Raw genomic sequence first — 12961 nt, forward strand, 5'->3', positions numbered from 1 at the left:
CTGGCGCCCGCGGAGGAACGCGGAACCAGAAAGTTACCCCGCCGACCGGAAATCCGTGTCACACGCTTCCGGCGCGTCGGCGCAGCCCGTGCGGCCGCCGTAGCAGTGCGCGCATGCGCACCGGGGTCCGCCGGCCTGCAGCTTAGAGCCCTGCGGGCTGTGTGGAGGGGGTCGCCCGCCGCGCATGCGCTCGCGACCCGTCGTGCTGGCGTTTCAGGAGCCGCTACCTCCGGTCACCTGCAGTCGGGACCCAGCGGGCGCACAGCCTCTGCTTCGGGAGGGGCCGACCCACGGACGCGGTCCTCCGAGCGCCTGGTGCTCAGACCCTCGCCCCGGCCCGACCCGAGGCCGAGAAGAGGCCTGGGGCAAACGGGACGGCAGGCGGGCAGCGCCTCCGCGGGGAGCAGCCGGGGCAGAGGGTCCTGCGCCCCGATTCCAGCGCCGCCGCGGCCCTGCTCCGCCCCGAGCACCTGCTTTGCAGAGTTCAGGCAACGGAGACGTACTGCAGACGGCCCGGAGCGGCGGGAGGCTGCCTCGCTCCCGTGTGCACGTGGGAGGTCCGGGTTCCCTCGCTCGCCTCCCAGCTAGGGGTGCGAGCGCGGACCCCCGCCTCCGGGGGGAACGGCTAGGGGTGCGAGCGCGGACCCCCGCCTCCGGGGGGAACGGCTAGGGGTGCGAGCGCGGACCTCTGCCTCCGGGGAACGACTAGGGGTGCGAGCGCGGACCCCCGCCTCCGGGGGGAACGGCTAGGGGTGCGAGCGCGGACCTCTGCCTCCGGGGAACGACTAGGGGTGCGAGCACGGACCCCCGCCTCCGGGGGGAACGGCTAGGGGTGCGAGCGCGGACCCTGCCTCCGGGGGGAACGGCTAGGGGTGCGAGCGCGAACCCTGCCTCCGGGGGGAACGGCTAGGGGTGCGAGCGCGGACCCCTCCCTCCAGGGGGAACGGCTAGGGGTGCGAGCGCGGACCCTGCCTCCAGGGGGAACGGCTAGGGGTGCGAGCGCGGGCCCCTGCCTCCGGGGAACGGCTAGGGGTGCGAGCGCGGACCCTGCCTCCAGGGGGAACGGCTAGGGGTGCGAGCGCGGACCCCCGCCTCCGGGGGGAACGGCTAGGGGTGCGAGCGCGGACCCTGTCTCCGGGGGGAACGGTTAGGGGTGCGAGCACGGACCCCTGCCTCCAGGAGGAACGGCTAGAGGTGCGAGCGCGGACCCTGCCTCCAGGGGGAACGGCTAGGGGTGCGAGCGCGGACCCTGTCTCCAGGGGGACCGGCTAGGGGTGCGAGCGCGGACCCTGCCTCCGGGGGGAACGGCTAGGGGTGCGAGCGCGGACCCTGCCTCCAGGGGGAACGGCTAGGGGTGCGAGCGCGGACCCCCGCCTCCAGGGGGAACGGCTAGGGGTGCGAGCGCGGACCCTGCCTCCGGGGGGAACGGCTAGGGGTGCGAGCGCGGACCCCTGCCTCCAGGGGGAACAGCCAGTCCGACCCATCTTCCCAGTTTTGCAGGAAACACTGCAAACCTCTGGCCGGCAGAGCCAAGTTCGCGGTTCCCTGGCCAGCACGGTGACAACGGGGAACTGGCTGTTTCTCTCCTGCGCCTGGATCGCGAGGCTGCCAGTTAACAGGAGCCAGAGCCTTGGAGCGCCCGTGCGTGACTACTGCAAGGCCACCGAGTGAGAGGTTCTGCTTTTCCGCTTGAGAGCACAGGGGAAATTTCTGATTTTTTTTTTCTCTATTTCGTCCCTAAAAATCTGACAAAAGTGGATCCCCAGATCTGCCTGTCCTACTCAGTTCAGTAGAAATTTTACCTAATCTCAGCTATTACAAGGCCCCTAGAGAAGCAGATCATACACTTCCTCCGATCAAATCCAATGCTCAGCATTTGTCAGGCAGAAAATAACTGCATTTGGCCTTTTTATACCAAAGTGGGAGATCTTTGTCCTTGCATCCTTAACTGAAAAAGGTCAGAAAACATGATAAACAGCTGCTGTAAAATAAAAAACCTCTATGCTTCTATTTAATAAAAGAGTACACCTATAAATTCTTTAAGGATTCTCCTTTTGAAGTTTAGTAACTTCCATTTTCCATGTGCAAGAAGATGAGAACTGGTGGCTCAGGTCGTGGGGAGAGCGCTTTCCAAGGACATGTGAGCCCGAACCTCGGGAAACTGTCAATGGCCAACTATTTTTAGCCTCAAAAGGTAAATTACCTATGTTTCAACCTGTACTTGGGTATAACAACTCTTACTTAGGAAATATATTGAAGGTTTAAGAATTTGAGGGGGCTTTTTCACTTCGCATGAAAAAGAAAATGAGCCCAGTGCAGTTTCCTGAAAAATACTGCACAGAGTGTGTTGGAGGCGTAATCCTTACGGAGATAAGGAAATTATGAGTCTGGGCTCCAGAGTCATTCTGCCTGGATTGGGATCCTGGCTCCCCATTTTGTAGCTGTGAAGTTTGGGGTGAGTCAACCCAAACTTCTGTTTTGCTTTCTCGTATGTGCAAATCAAGGTGCCAATAGTTCAGTCCTTCAGAGTGGTTATGAGGATTGAATAAGACAGTACCACATCCAGCCCTTGTTAGTCATCGGTTCTGTATTTGTAAATTCACTGACTTGCCCAAATGTGTCTGTAACCCCAGAATCAATCCTTGCAGGGCTTCCACCGTTGTTCAGGGGACATGCACAGAACAGGGAAACATTTGGGTTGTCCGAGGCACAAGGTCCCAGCTGAGGTGACCAAGGTGACACTCCCACCTTGGCTCCACCCCTACTGTGAGCCAGCGCCCATCTTGTGGTCCATTTAGCGCCATGTCTGTGCATGTTTGTGCCCTGTTATTTGGGGGGGCAACTTAACTGTTAAAACAACCCCCAAGCCTACTGCTGAAGTTGTCTTGTGTTCCTGAGAGCAAGGAGGCTGTGACCTGGTATACGGAGAAAACACATGTGTTGAAGAAGCTTTCAGGCCTGAGTTATGTGCTGTTGGCTGTGAGTCCAAGGCTAATGAGTACACTAAGCAATGTGTCTGTAACACAACACAAGGTTATGGGCTGATCGGCTGGAAGACAACCTGTACTTCCCCCAGGAGCTGTGCTGTAGCATCGCTAACACAGTGTGCGCTGGGACTTTAGGGAACAGAAAACACGGCAGGGCCGGCCTCGTGCCGAACGCTGAGTAAATGCAGGTTTTGTGATTGTAATAATTACTGTTGTTTCATGGTGTATACTTTCTGCTCTGGGTCCCAGTCTCCCTCCCCAACCTAGTGAGCTATTTTAACCAGCCTGTACCTCTTGCCCTTAACACCTAGAAAAAGATATCATAGCTTCCTTCTTCCTCTTCCTGCTTCTCCGCTGTGGAGGTTGCCAGAGCCTACGGCCTTTGAAAACAAGAGGCAGCCAGGCACAGAACAGGAGGGCGTGCCAAGCAGGAGAGGCAGGGCATTTGAGAAACTGTCTCGCCCAGACCCTGAGCTGAGCGGGGTGTCATGCTGCTCTCCCCCAGGCCCGCCAGAGGGAGTTCATTGACTGTGGCCCGCACCCCTGAAATTAGTCCCCCCCCTCCACCTGGCTACAGGAAGGTGGGGTGAGCCAAAGACAAGTTCAGGGAGAAGAGCTAGCCCGCAAGGGAGGTCACACTGCTGGGGGCTGGCCATGGGAGCTGGAGAGGGTGGTCCTCTCTGCGGGTAAGCCCCCCCCAAACGTGACCCATCTCACGCCAGGAGCTCTGCCCCCAAGGACCGCCACCTGACACCAGCTGACTTGGGTGAAAAGGCTGTTTCCAGAGGGTTTCTTAGAGGAACACCATGGAGGGGTGTGGGGGCCTTTCCCCAGGGGCAACATTCTAAGCATTTTGAAAGAAGATGATACAGAACCTTCGAACTTTCCTCTTGTGGTCGCTAAGATTTCATATGGTCTTGCTGGAAATGTTGAACAAGCCAGATACTCTCAAGTACAACGACAGCCGAATTGAGGCCCTGCGCGGTCAGAAGTACCTTGGCGGGCAGAACCCACGTGTGAGGGATCGATGCGATAATGTTTAATCATCAGTCATTGATGTCTCATCTGCCTGCCTCAATCACTTCTCTAGTCCTGATAGCAAATCATGGTACAAACAGTAACACAATGGCTTTCTTGCCGGAGGACTGAGGCCCCAGAACGCTTTGTGGATGAACAAGTCCGTTGCCTAGGAGCCTGCCTGTTGCCATGGCTACCTGAGCCCCCACAGCAACGGGGCAGAGGAAGCAGGGCCCTGGGCTGGTTGTCAGGTGTGGGCAGGGAAGAAACGAGGGATAGTGGCTTAGAGGGACCATCACGGAAATGAACAGAGGAGACAAACTCGAAAAGTACAGCCTTGCTTCTAATGATGCGTCTCCTTGCCCAGAGAGACCCCAGTTCTTGTCTGTGGCACATCAGTGTCTTTGTTCCTGACGTCAGCCCGAGAAACAAATGAGCCACTGAGAACCAGAGACCACGGGACGGGGTGTTCATAGGGACAGAGAGGAGCCGCCTCCCCTCCTTCCACCCCAGGCAGCAAGCAGATGGCTGCCCAGCGCCCAGCCCTGGCCACTCCGGCCCCTCTTTCCCCTCTTGCGCCCCCTCACGGCCATCCTCCTGCCCATGGCTGTGGAGGTCCCTTGAACTCTGTTCAACGCCTCTGCTTGGAAACCTTCCACAAGTCCATTTCCTGAGAATAAATGCACAGCTGGTAGGACCCAGCCCAGCTCTTCCCTCCAACCTCGTGCACTGCCACGTCTCTCCACAATGTGTGTGTGCACATGTGTGTGTGCACTGTATACACATGCGGACTCGTGTCTGCCAGACCACCCTGCTCAGAGTCTGAAATCCAGGTCCCACCAAGAGGCCTTTGGGCCCTGGCCGGTTTGGCTCAGCAGTTACAGCATCAGCCTGCAGACCAAAAGGTCTTGGGTTCAATTCCCAGGCAAGGGCACGTACCTCAGTTGCAGGTTTGATGCCCAGCCTGGTCAGGGTTGTGTGGGAGGCAACCAATCGATGGGCTCTCTCACATTATTGTTCCTCCCCGCCCCCTCTCTCCCACTTCCACTAAATCTAAAAAAATAATAATAAATGGAAAATTTTCTTGGGTGAGGATTAACAGCAACAAAAAAGGCCCTTTGATGCTCTGTTCTCCTGGCTTGAAATCCTGCTCCCACACACTGCCCTGTCCCCACCCCCAGCTCCTGCAGGCTTCTGTTCTCAACCAGTTCCCCCTTGACCTAGGGGGACCCTGCCCTGCGGGGGCCCCGCTAGCTGCTCCGTCCATCCCAGAGCAGACTTACCAGTCGCTCTGCTGATTGGCCTGGCCAGTCAGTCATTCCACTCAACTCTTCACATCCAAGCCCCACCCCCAGGCCTGGTGCGAGACAGAAGAACAAATGAAGGAGCGATCACAACGAGAGCATATGAAAGACGCAGAGACATGAATCGCCTCCAGGTGACCACTGCGGTGCGTTGTAGGGAAGAAAATACGTTTTGGTGTCAACTCACGAACAGTGATATGACCCATCTGTGGCAGGCTGCCCGGGCGGGCAGGGGAGGGGGAGAAGTCCTCCCCGCCCCACGATGGGACAGGCCGCGACCACAGGGGCCGAAGGAATCAGCGGGAATTCTCCCCATAAGAAGGTGAGTTGCAGTTTGGGTTGAGCAGTCTAGCTAACCCGAGAGCAAAGGAAAGCCGTGTTCTGTGCCGCGGCGGAGGCCCACGCCAGGACGCGGGCACGGGGGCCTCAGGGGGCCTGAGTGAACTGCAGGCTGTCCTGACCCCGGGACAGCTGCCCCGTGAGTGTCAGCAAACACTGAGCGTCCACCACCGTGACCAGGTGTGTCTTCGCTTCCCCGGCACCACAACAGGGAATGTATTTCACAAAACGCACGTGCTCATACAAATCCCAGGCAAGTGCAGGGAACACAGTTGATGCGGACAAAGTTCAATGGAAAAGCGCAGACGGTTCCTGTTCCTCTCGGCACAGGTGGGGCGAGCTGTGACATTGTCACACGAGGCAGGGTGACCCAGCTGGGTGTGCGCTGTTTCTCCAGCCAGCCCAGCAGTGTTCTCTCGCATCTCTGCAGCTGGCCGCACCTGCTTGACGAGCTGGCTAAGGCTCCAGGTGGCTCCCCAGCTCCACCTCAGGTGGGCGCGTGGCCGTGTGTAGGGCCGTCTCCCCGATGCTGCAAGGACTTCAGCTGGGCGCACCTGGAGTTGTTCAGTCGCTTCCACGGTTGCCCTGGTAACCGAGTTTGGGTGTGTACTTGTTGCTCGGTAATGGGGCCAGGTGGTCTTCCTGCCCTTGACAGTCCTCTGCTGCCCGGAAACGGAGCAGCATCTGAGTCAAGGGATAAGCTGCTTGATTCGGGCCCCACGCTTCACCATCGTGCTTCCTCCCTCCCTGGGTCCCCAGAGTTGAGCAGGGTCACATGACACAGTGGAGGCCCCGGAAATCGTTTCTGCAGGAGTAAGTGAGCATAGAGTTATAACGCCAAAAGTTCACTGGCACCCGTGAGCTTTTTGTCCTAGCTTTTCCTGGGTGTGGTGGGAGATGAATGGGGGGTGTTTTTTTATCCTCACCGAAGGACATTTTGCATTTATCTTCGGATAGAGCGGGAGGGAGAAAGGGAGGAAGAGACAGAGAAACATCCACGTGAGAGAGACACATCCAGTGGCTGCGACCAACCAGGGCCGGGGACAAACTGCAACCGAGGTACGTGCCCTTAGCGGGAACCGACCCGGGTCTCTCTGGACCGCAGGCCGACGCTCTAACCGCTGAGCCAAACCGGCCAGGGCCCTGTGTGTGTTGAGTGTTTATATTCCTTACAACCGTTAGGTAAACAGATACCAGCCTGCCCCTCATAACTTCAGCTTTTGAGTCCAATGAGGCCACTAGATGGCGCACTTTCGCCACGAAATGGTCTCGGACCTGGGGAAGGGGGAGGAGCCGCAGGCCTGCGGGGGGCGGGTTTGCAGGGTTCCAGGTCTCGGAAGTGCCACTTGCTCCCAGAAGTCCCCGGTGCAGTGTCCTCCTGCCCCGCCCGTGACTGTGTCCCCGGGGAACCTCAGCTCACACAGGGCAGGAACAGTTGTCCCTGCAGATACGTTGACAACAGAGGTTTCATTGACATGTGTATTGTCTTGCAAAGTCAAAACAGGTCATGGCTGCTAACAGTAACTACACATGACAGATGTCCTCCCTCCTGCTCCAGAGCCCCGCCCCAGGCTCGCCCTGCAGTCAGATGCAGTCCCGGGTCCTGCCAGCGAGCTGCGTGGGTCCTGTGAGAGCTGTCACGCAGGTTTGAAGGAGGCGGTCATGTTTACACCTCCAGTGGGGGAGAGTCCTTAACCGCACTCAGAATCTACCCCCACCTGCCGGCGCAGAGAAGGGGCTTCCTACACGCTGGGATGTCGCCCGCGGTCCTGGGCTGTGGGAACGGGTTTGGAGATGATGCCTTCAGGACCGAGGCCCACACTGCGCGTGGGACTGGACTGCGGGGAGGCTGCTGCCCCCAGAACCTCTATCCTGGGGCAGGGGCCTGTGGGGGCCAGCAGGGGGATGTGGGGAGACACCCTGCCTCCTGTGCCGCTCGCTTCCCAACGGGCTGCTCCCGGCTGCTGAGGAGGGCGTGGGGACACAGCGCTGGCAAACAGGAAGCTTGGGGACTTCCTAAACTATCTAAAGGCTGAGTCTTCATGGGCTGTGATTGTGACAAATGTTCCCCGAGCCCACGGGACCCATGGCCGGGAGCCCACAGTCTGCAGAGGACAGGGAGCAGCCCGGGGTGGAGGACCAGGGAACCCAACATGCTGTGTCTAAGCTGCGACAGGTAACATGGAACAGTGTATCGCTCCCCAGAGGGCTTGCTTCACTCTCCTGTTAAATGAAAAGGGGACTGATTATGCGAGAATCTTCGGACTGTTACAAAGCACGGGGAGCCGGCCTGGTCCGCTGCGACGGCACCTCAGTGATGGAGAGCCCCCAGCATCTGTTCCACAGTAACAGCGGAGGTGCACGCCTGCCCCCACCGCCGGCCCCACTGTTTACAAAGTGCTCCTCTTGCCCTGGCCGGTTTGGCTCAGCGGTTAGAGCGTCGGCCTGCAGTCCAGAGACCCGGGTTCGGTTCCCGCTGAGGGCATGTACCTCGGTTGCAGTTTGTCCCCGGCCCTGGTCGGTAGTGCGGGTGGCAACCACTCGATGTGTCCCTTTCACATCAATGTTTCTCTCTCTCTCTCTCTCTCTCTCTCTCTCTCTCTGTTCCTCTCTCTCCCTCCCACTCCATCTCAAAAAATGGAAAAATGTCCTCAGGTGAGGATAAAAAAAATAAAAAAATAAAAAATAAAGTGCTCCTCTTGGGTCTAAGCAGCACCTTTAGAAAACCCAATAAAAATGGTGTTTTCTGTCATCGATGTTTCTCTCTCCCTCCCTCTCCCTTCCTCTCTCAGAGAAACGACAACAACAAAAACCCCATGAAGTTATAATTCTGAATTGGCTTTTACAAGAAAGTGGAATACGGTTGGATTTAAATGAAGCAAAACGTGAAAGTCTGGGTCTGTGGGTCAGCCTGTCGCGGTGCCCGTCACGTTTTCTGTAGGGACGGCGAGAGGCTGGGGCGGTCCCAGCCACCTGGTGCCGGGCTCTGGCCTCTCTCGGCAGGAAGGACGCACAGATGTTATTGTGAAACTCGACCCCTGCCTTGACTTTTGGCCAAAACGGTGCTACAAGTGCCCTTGCTCTTGCAGGCGAAGCAGACTTGTTCCCGCACAATGCGGGTTGTTTGGTTTGTACTTTTGAGTAAACAACTGCAGAACTCACGCTGGAGGCGGGCGAGCCACTCGGGTATCTCATCGTGCCGGGAGGTGTGCAAACACGGCAAGGTCTGCGCTGGGCCTTCTGGGTGGAGTCCAGTCGAAGCCCAGGAGCGCGTTCCCGCCTGTCGCCCTCGCTCATTTTGCGAGCCCCGAGAGACCGTGCACGTCCCTGAACGCGACTTCCACAAGCTCACGTCCCTGAACACGACTTCCACAAGCTCACGTCCCTGAACACGACTTCCACAAGCTCAGAGGATGGCTGAACTGATACAATGTTAGCCCTAGTATGAAAATACGTAGCGTGGTGTGGAGAAAACCTGGAAATCCTTATTTTCATTTAAAGAAAAAACTTGTACCTTAAAAAGGGCCCAAGATAAAACTTTCACACCAGGACAAGATGAAGAAGTTAAACTCTGCAGGTTGTAACAGTGCCAGAAACGACGCAGTAAAAGGGAGGCCGGCTTTGTGTCGCCAGGACCCGTCAGCGTGGACAGAGGGGTGGAGGATGGAAGACTTGGACGCTGAGTTGCTCGGATGGTCCGGTCACCTCTGAGGACAGTGGCAGACTGCCCTCCAATGTCCTGCACGGCCAGCAGCGACCCCTTCTCAGGACTCTCAAAGCCTCGCACTGAAGACAGACAGCCACAGCCAAGTTGACAGTGGAGCAGTGCTGACCCAGGGTGGTGACATTCCCAAGTGAGCCTCGCGCTGTCACTGGGAACTCCCGTCCCGGGACACTAGACGGGCAAGGAGCAAGCAGCCCCAGTGCCGAGAGCCGCCTGTTGGTACAGGGACCGTTCCTCAGACGTGGAGCCAGAGCCCCGGGAAATGGCTTCGTGTGGGGGGCCTGGCGGGCCGGGGGGGGGGCAGGAAGCTTCTAGCTTGTGCAGGGACACGTGGGCACACTCTCCAAGGTTCGTGGAATCACATCTAAAGAACACCTGTAAGGGAGCTGCTGAAGGAATGACATTTGAGCCAAGGGAATAACATTCGTAGCTGATAGAAACACATTCAGTCTTGCTCCGGCCAGTGGCTCAGTTACTTGGAGCCTCGTCCCATACACCAACAGGTTGCAGGTTCAATCCCCGGTCAGGGCACGCACCGGGGCACCGGATAGATGTTTCTCTCTCACGTTGCTATTTCTCTCTCTCTCCCTTCCTCTCTCTCTAAAATCAATAAAACGTGTCGTCGGGTGAGGATTAAAAACAACTCACAGTAAGTGTACACAAATTCATGAGTATTATGCTCAAAAGAGAAAAAGCCAAAAAAACGTTCGAAATAGCTACAGCTGAGATAGCTGCCGAGCCCGTTCCTTGCATTTAAAATCGGGCAGCGAGGCCGGGATGCGCACGCCCCCCGCCCCTCCGTGGGCCCGGGCTGGGGTGGGCACGCCGTCGCGCGAGCGAGCGGAGGGGACTACTCGCAGGAGGCCGGCCAGTCCCAGGACCGGGAAGCCGTCTGGCCTCCTCGCGAAGGGGCTCCTTCAGGTGGGAACTGTCAGTGGGGTTGAAACACCACCCCACCTGCCTCCATGGGCCTTGCCGGCGGAGAAGAGATGAAGGGTGTCCGTCCGTCCGTCCGTCCGTCCGTGGCTGATGAACCCCGCTCAGCGCCCTGCAGGCGGGCAGGTCTCCGCCCTGAGACCAGCCTTCATAATCCAGTGCTCGGGGAGCATGCGTCCTCACCGGGCTTCTCCTCCGGGAACAGCACCGCCCTGGGTCCTGTGGGCCCACCTGGCTCAGGCTCACCCCCAGCAGCTGCCCAGGGTCCAACTCTGAGGACCAGGATGGCAGCTCTGCTCAGAAGGCTGTGGTCTGGTGTCCTCACCCCCAAGGCCACTAACCTGCCACGCGCTCCAGTCCCAGTCGCTGGGGCTTTGGTTTCGATGATGTGGTTTTGAAGTCGGCTTCTCTTGCAGACCTTAAAGAGGACATCCCGAGATGGGCAAGGCCCCTAAGTATCTGACGCCACGTCAGGGTGTCGGGACCTCAGCTGTCATGCCTGCCGCTGCCTTTCTCATTACTGTCTGCAACCGCCCCCCAGGAGTCTGAGGGCACAGCGGGGGATCTAGTGACAGCGCAGGACAGACAGGAGCCGTGGGGTGCGGCCTGAGGCTCGGCCAGCTCGCCGGGTTCCTGGCTCGTGCAGTGTGGGAGGCCGGAGGGAGGGACCAGTCCCCGGCCAACCGCGGCCAGGGGCACCGTGAAACTGAAGGCCCTGGTCTTCCCACAGTTCCCTGCGCTGGCAGCGGGCACTGTGCCCCAGGGGGCTCGTCCCTGCCAGGGCGCCTGCTGGCACAGGAAGTGCTTCACAGTCGGCACCCCTGTCCCGGGTTTGTTGTAACAAAGAAACAACACAGACTTCGGCGCCGACGGTGTGGACTTCGTCCAGGAAGTTAGCAACGCACGTGTGTCTTCAGCTCTCTGAAGGCTGGTATTTGAAGGGAAACACACTTTGAGCCTTTGAGTATTATTTTTATTTGTTGTTATTGTTCCAAATCCTCACCCGAGGACACGCTTAGAGAGAGGAAGGAAGAGAAACACGGATGTGGCATCATGGGGTGCCTTCCGTATGCTCCCCGACTGGGGAGCCAACCCTCAGCTCAGGCACGCGCCCCGACCGGCCGCAGTCACACCGGAACCCTGGACGCTCCGCACGCTCACCAGCTGGGCCTCTCCGGCCGGGCTGAGTGTCATTCTTAAGAGAGAAGTTTCTCTGTGGCACTTTAAAATTTAAATATGTCTCATTGGGCTTTGCAGGTGATCAAGGTGGGCATCAATCCAACCTGTGTTCACATTTTAGTTCTGCGGCTGTTACCCTGGAAATGCCGGCCCTGTGGTGGTCGCTGAGGGCATGTTGCCAGCTGGGTTCTCCACTGCCGGTCCCCAGCCCTCAGCCCAGGACCGATCGATGGGACCGCACACCGCTCTCGGCTGGACCGAACACTGCGACACTTGGCGCCGGACACTCGGAATGTCTCCAGAAGACCGAGCCCTGCAAATCCCAGCGCAAGAGCGGGGCCTGCCCGGGACCTCCCGCCGCCCGTCCGGTGAGCAGGTGGAGCTGTCTGGTCAGCCTTCTGTGCAGGCGCCAGCGCCTACCTGCCGACAGCCAGGTGTTCTCAGGCCCCTTATACTAGAGAGGCACACGGACAGGATCATTTACAGCAACCAAGAAACTTCAAAGAAAGAAAACCACCCAGAACCACGTCAAAATGACAACTAAACTACCGAACAACCACCCTTCGGAACCCCAACATCGAGCTGAAGGGAAGTCCTACAACTACGACATTCAAGACGAAGCCACATGGAGACTGGTAGGAGGGCGGAGGTGTGGGTTGGTCCTACACCCACACGCGGAGGATAAAAATCAGGGGGCACACCTCGGCTGTAAAGTTCCCCCATGAGGAGTGAGGGGTCCCCGTCCCACACCAGGTGCCCAGCTCAGGGTTCCAGGGCCAGGAAGAGAGTCCCCATCACTTCTGGCTGTAAAACCAGTGGGAACTGAGGCTGAGGCTGCTGGAGCCCCAGGCAGCTCCTCTTAAAGGGCCCCTGAGAACTTACTCGAACCCACATGCTCCAGGCTCCAGCAAAAGGGAGGCAGCTTGAAAGGCACCAGAGACACACGGGGAAGAACTGAATTGTTCAGCATCGGGGCGAGGGCTGGAGAGGGGGCTTTCTCCTGGACAGACGCGCTGGCGGAGGCCTTTGTTCCTCTGGTGAGCCCTTCCCCCACGGGGCAGGCAGACAGCTGCCATATCTGGGACTCCAGCAGCCTGGCTCACACTGTTTGCCCCACCCTGGTGATTCCCCGAGGCTCTGGCCCACCCAAGCTGTTTCCAGTGGCTTTACCATGGGATTGGCCTGTCTTGGCTCCTGCTTCAGAGTTTCTTAAATCCTCTCAGACAAGCAGCACCTGGTCTCAGCGAGCCCCATACCTCTCACTAAGTGGCCCCAGGCCTGGCACTAGGAGCAGCCAGCCTTGGTTTGCAACTTGGCTTTTCCTGGGCACCTCCAAGCCCAGCACAAGAAGCACCATCTGCAGTTCAGTCTAGCTTATGCCTGGTGGCCCTGGGTAGAACACAGGCAGTGGCTGACCTTGCCCCAGAGCCAGCACACCCAGTGGACAGCTTCAGACCACAACGAAGCACCACCAC

The sequence above is a fragment of the Molossus molossus genome, unplaced genomic scaffold (assembly GCF_014108415.1).
Source record: "Molossus molossus isolate mMolMol1 unplaced genomic scaffold, mMolMol1.p scaffold_m16_p_8, whole genome shotgun sequence".
In the NCBI taxonomy this organism is placed as follows: Eukaryota; Metazoa; Chordata; class Mammalia; order Chiroptera; family Molossidae; genus Molossus; species Molossus molossus.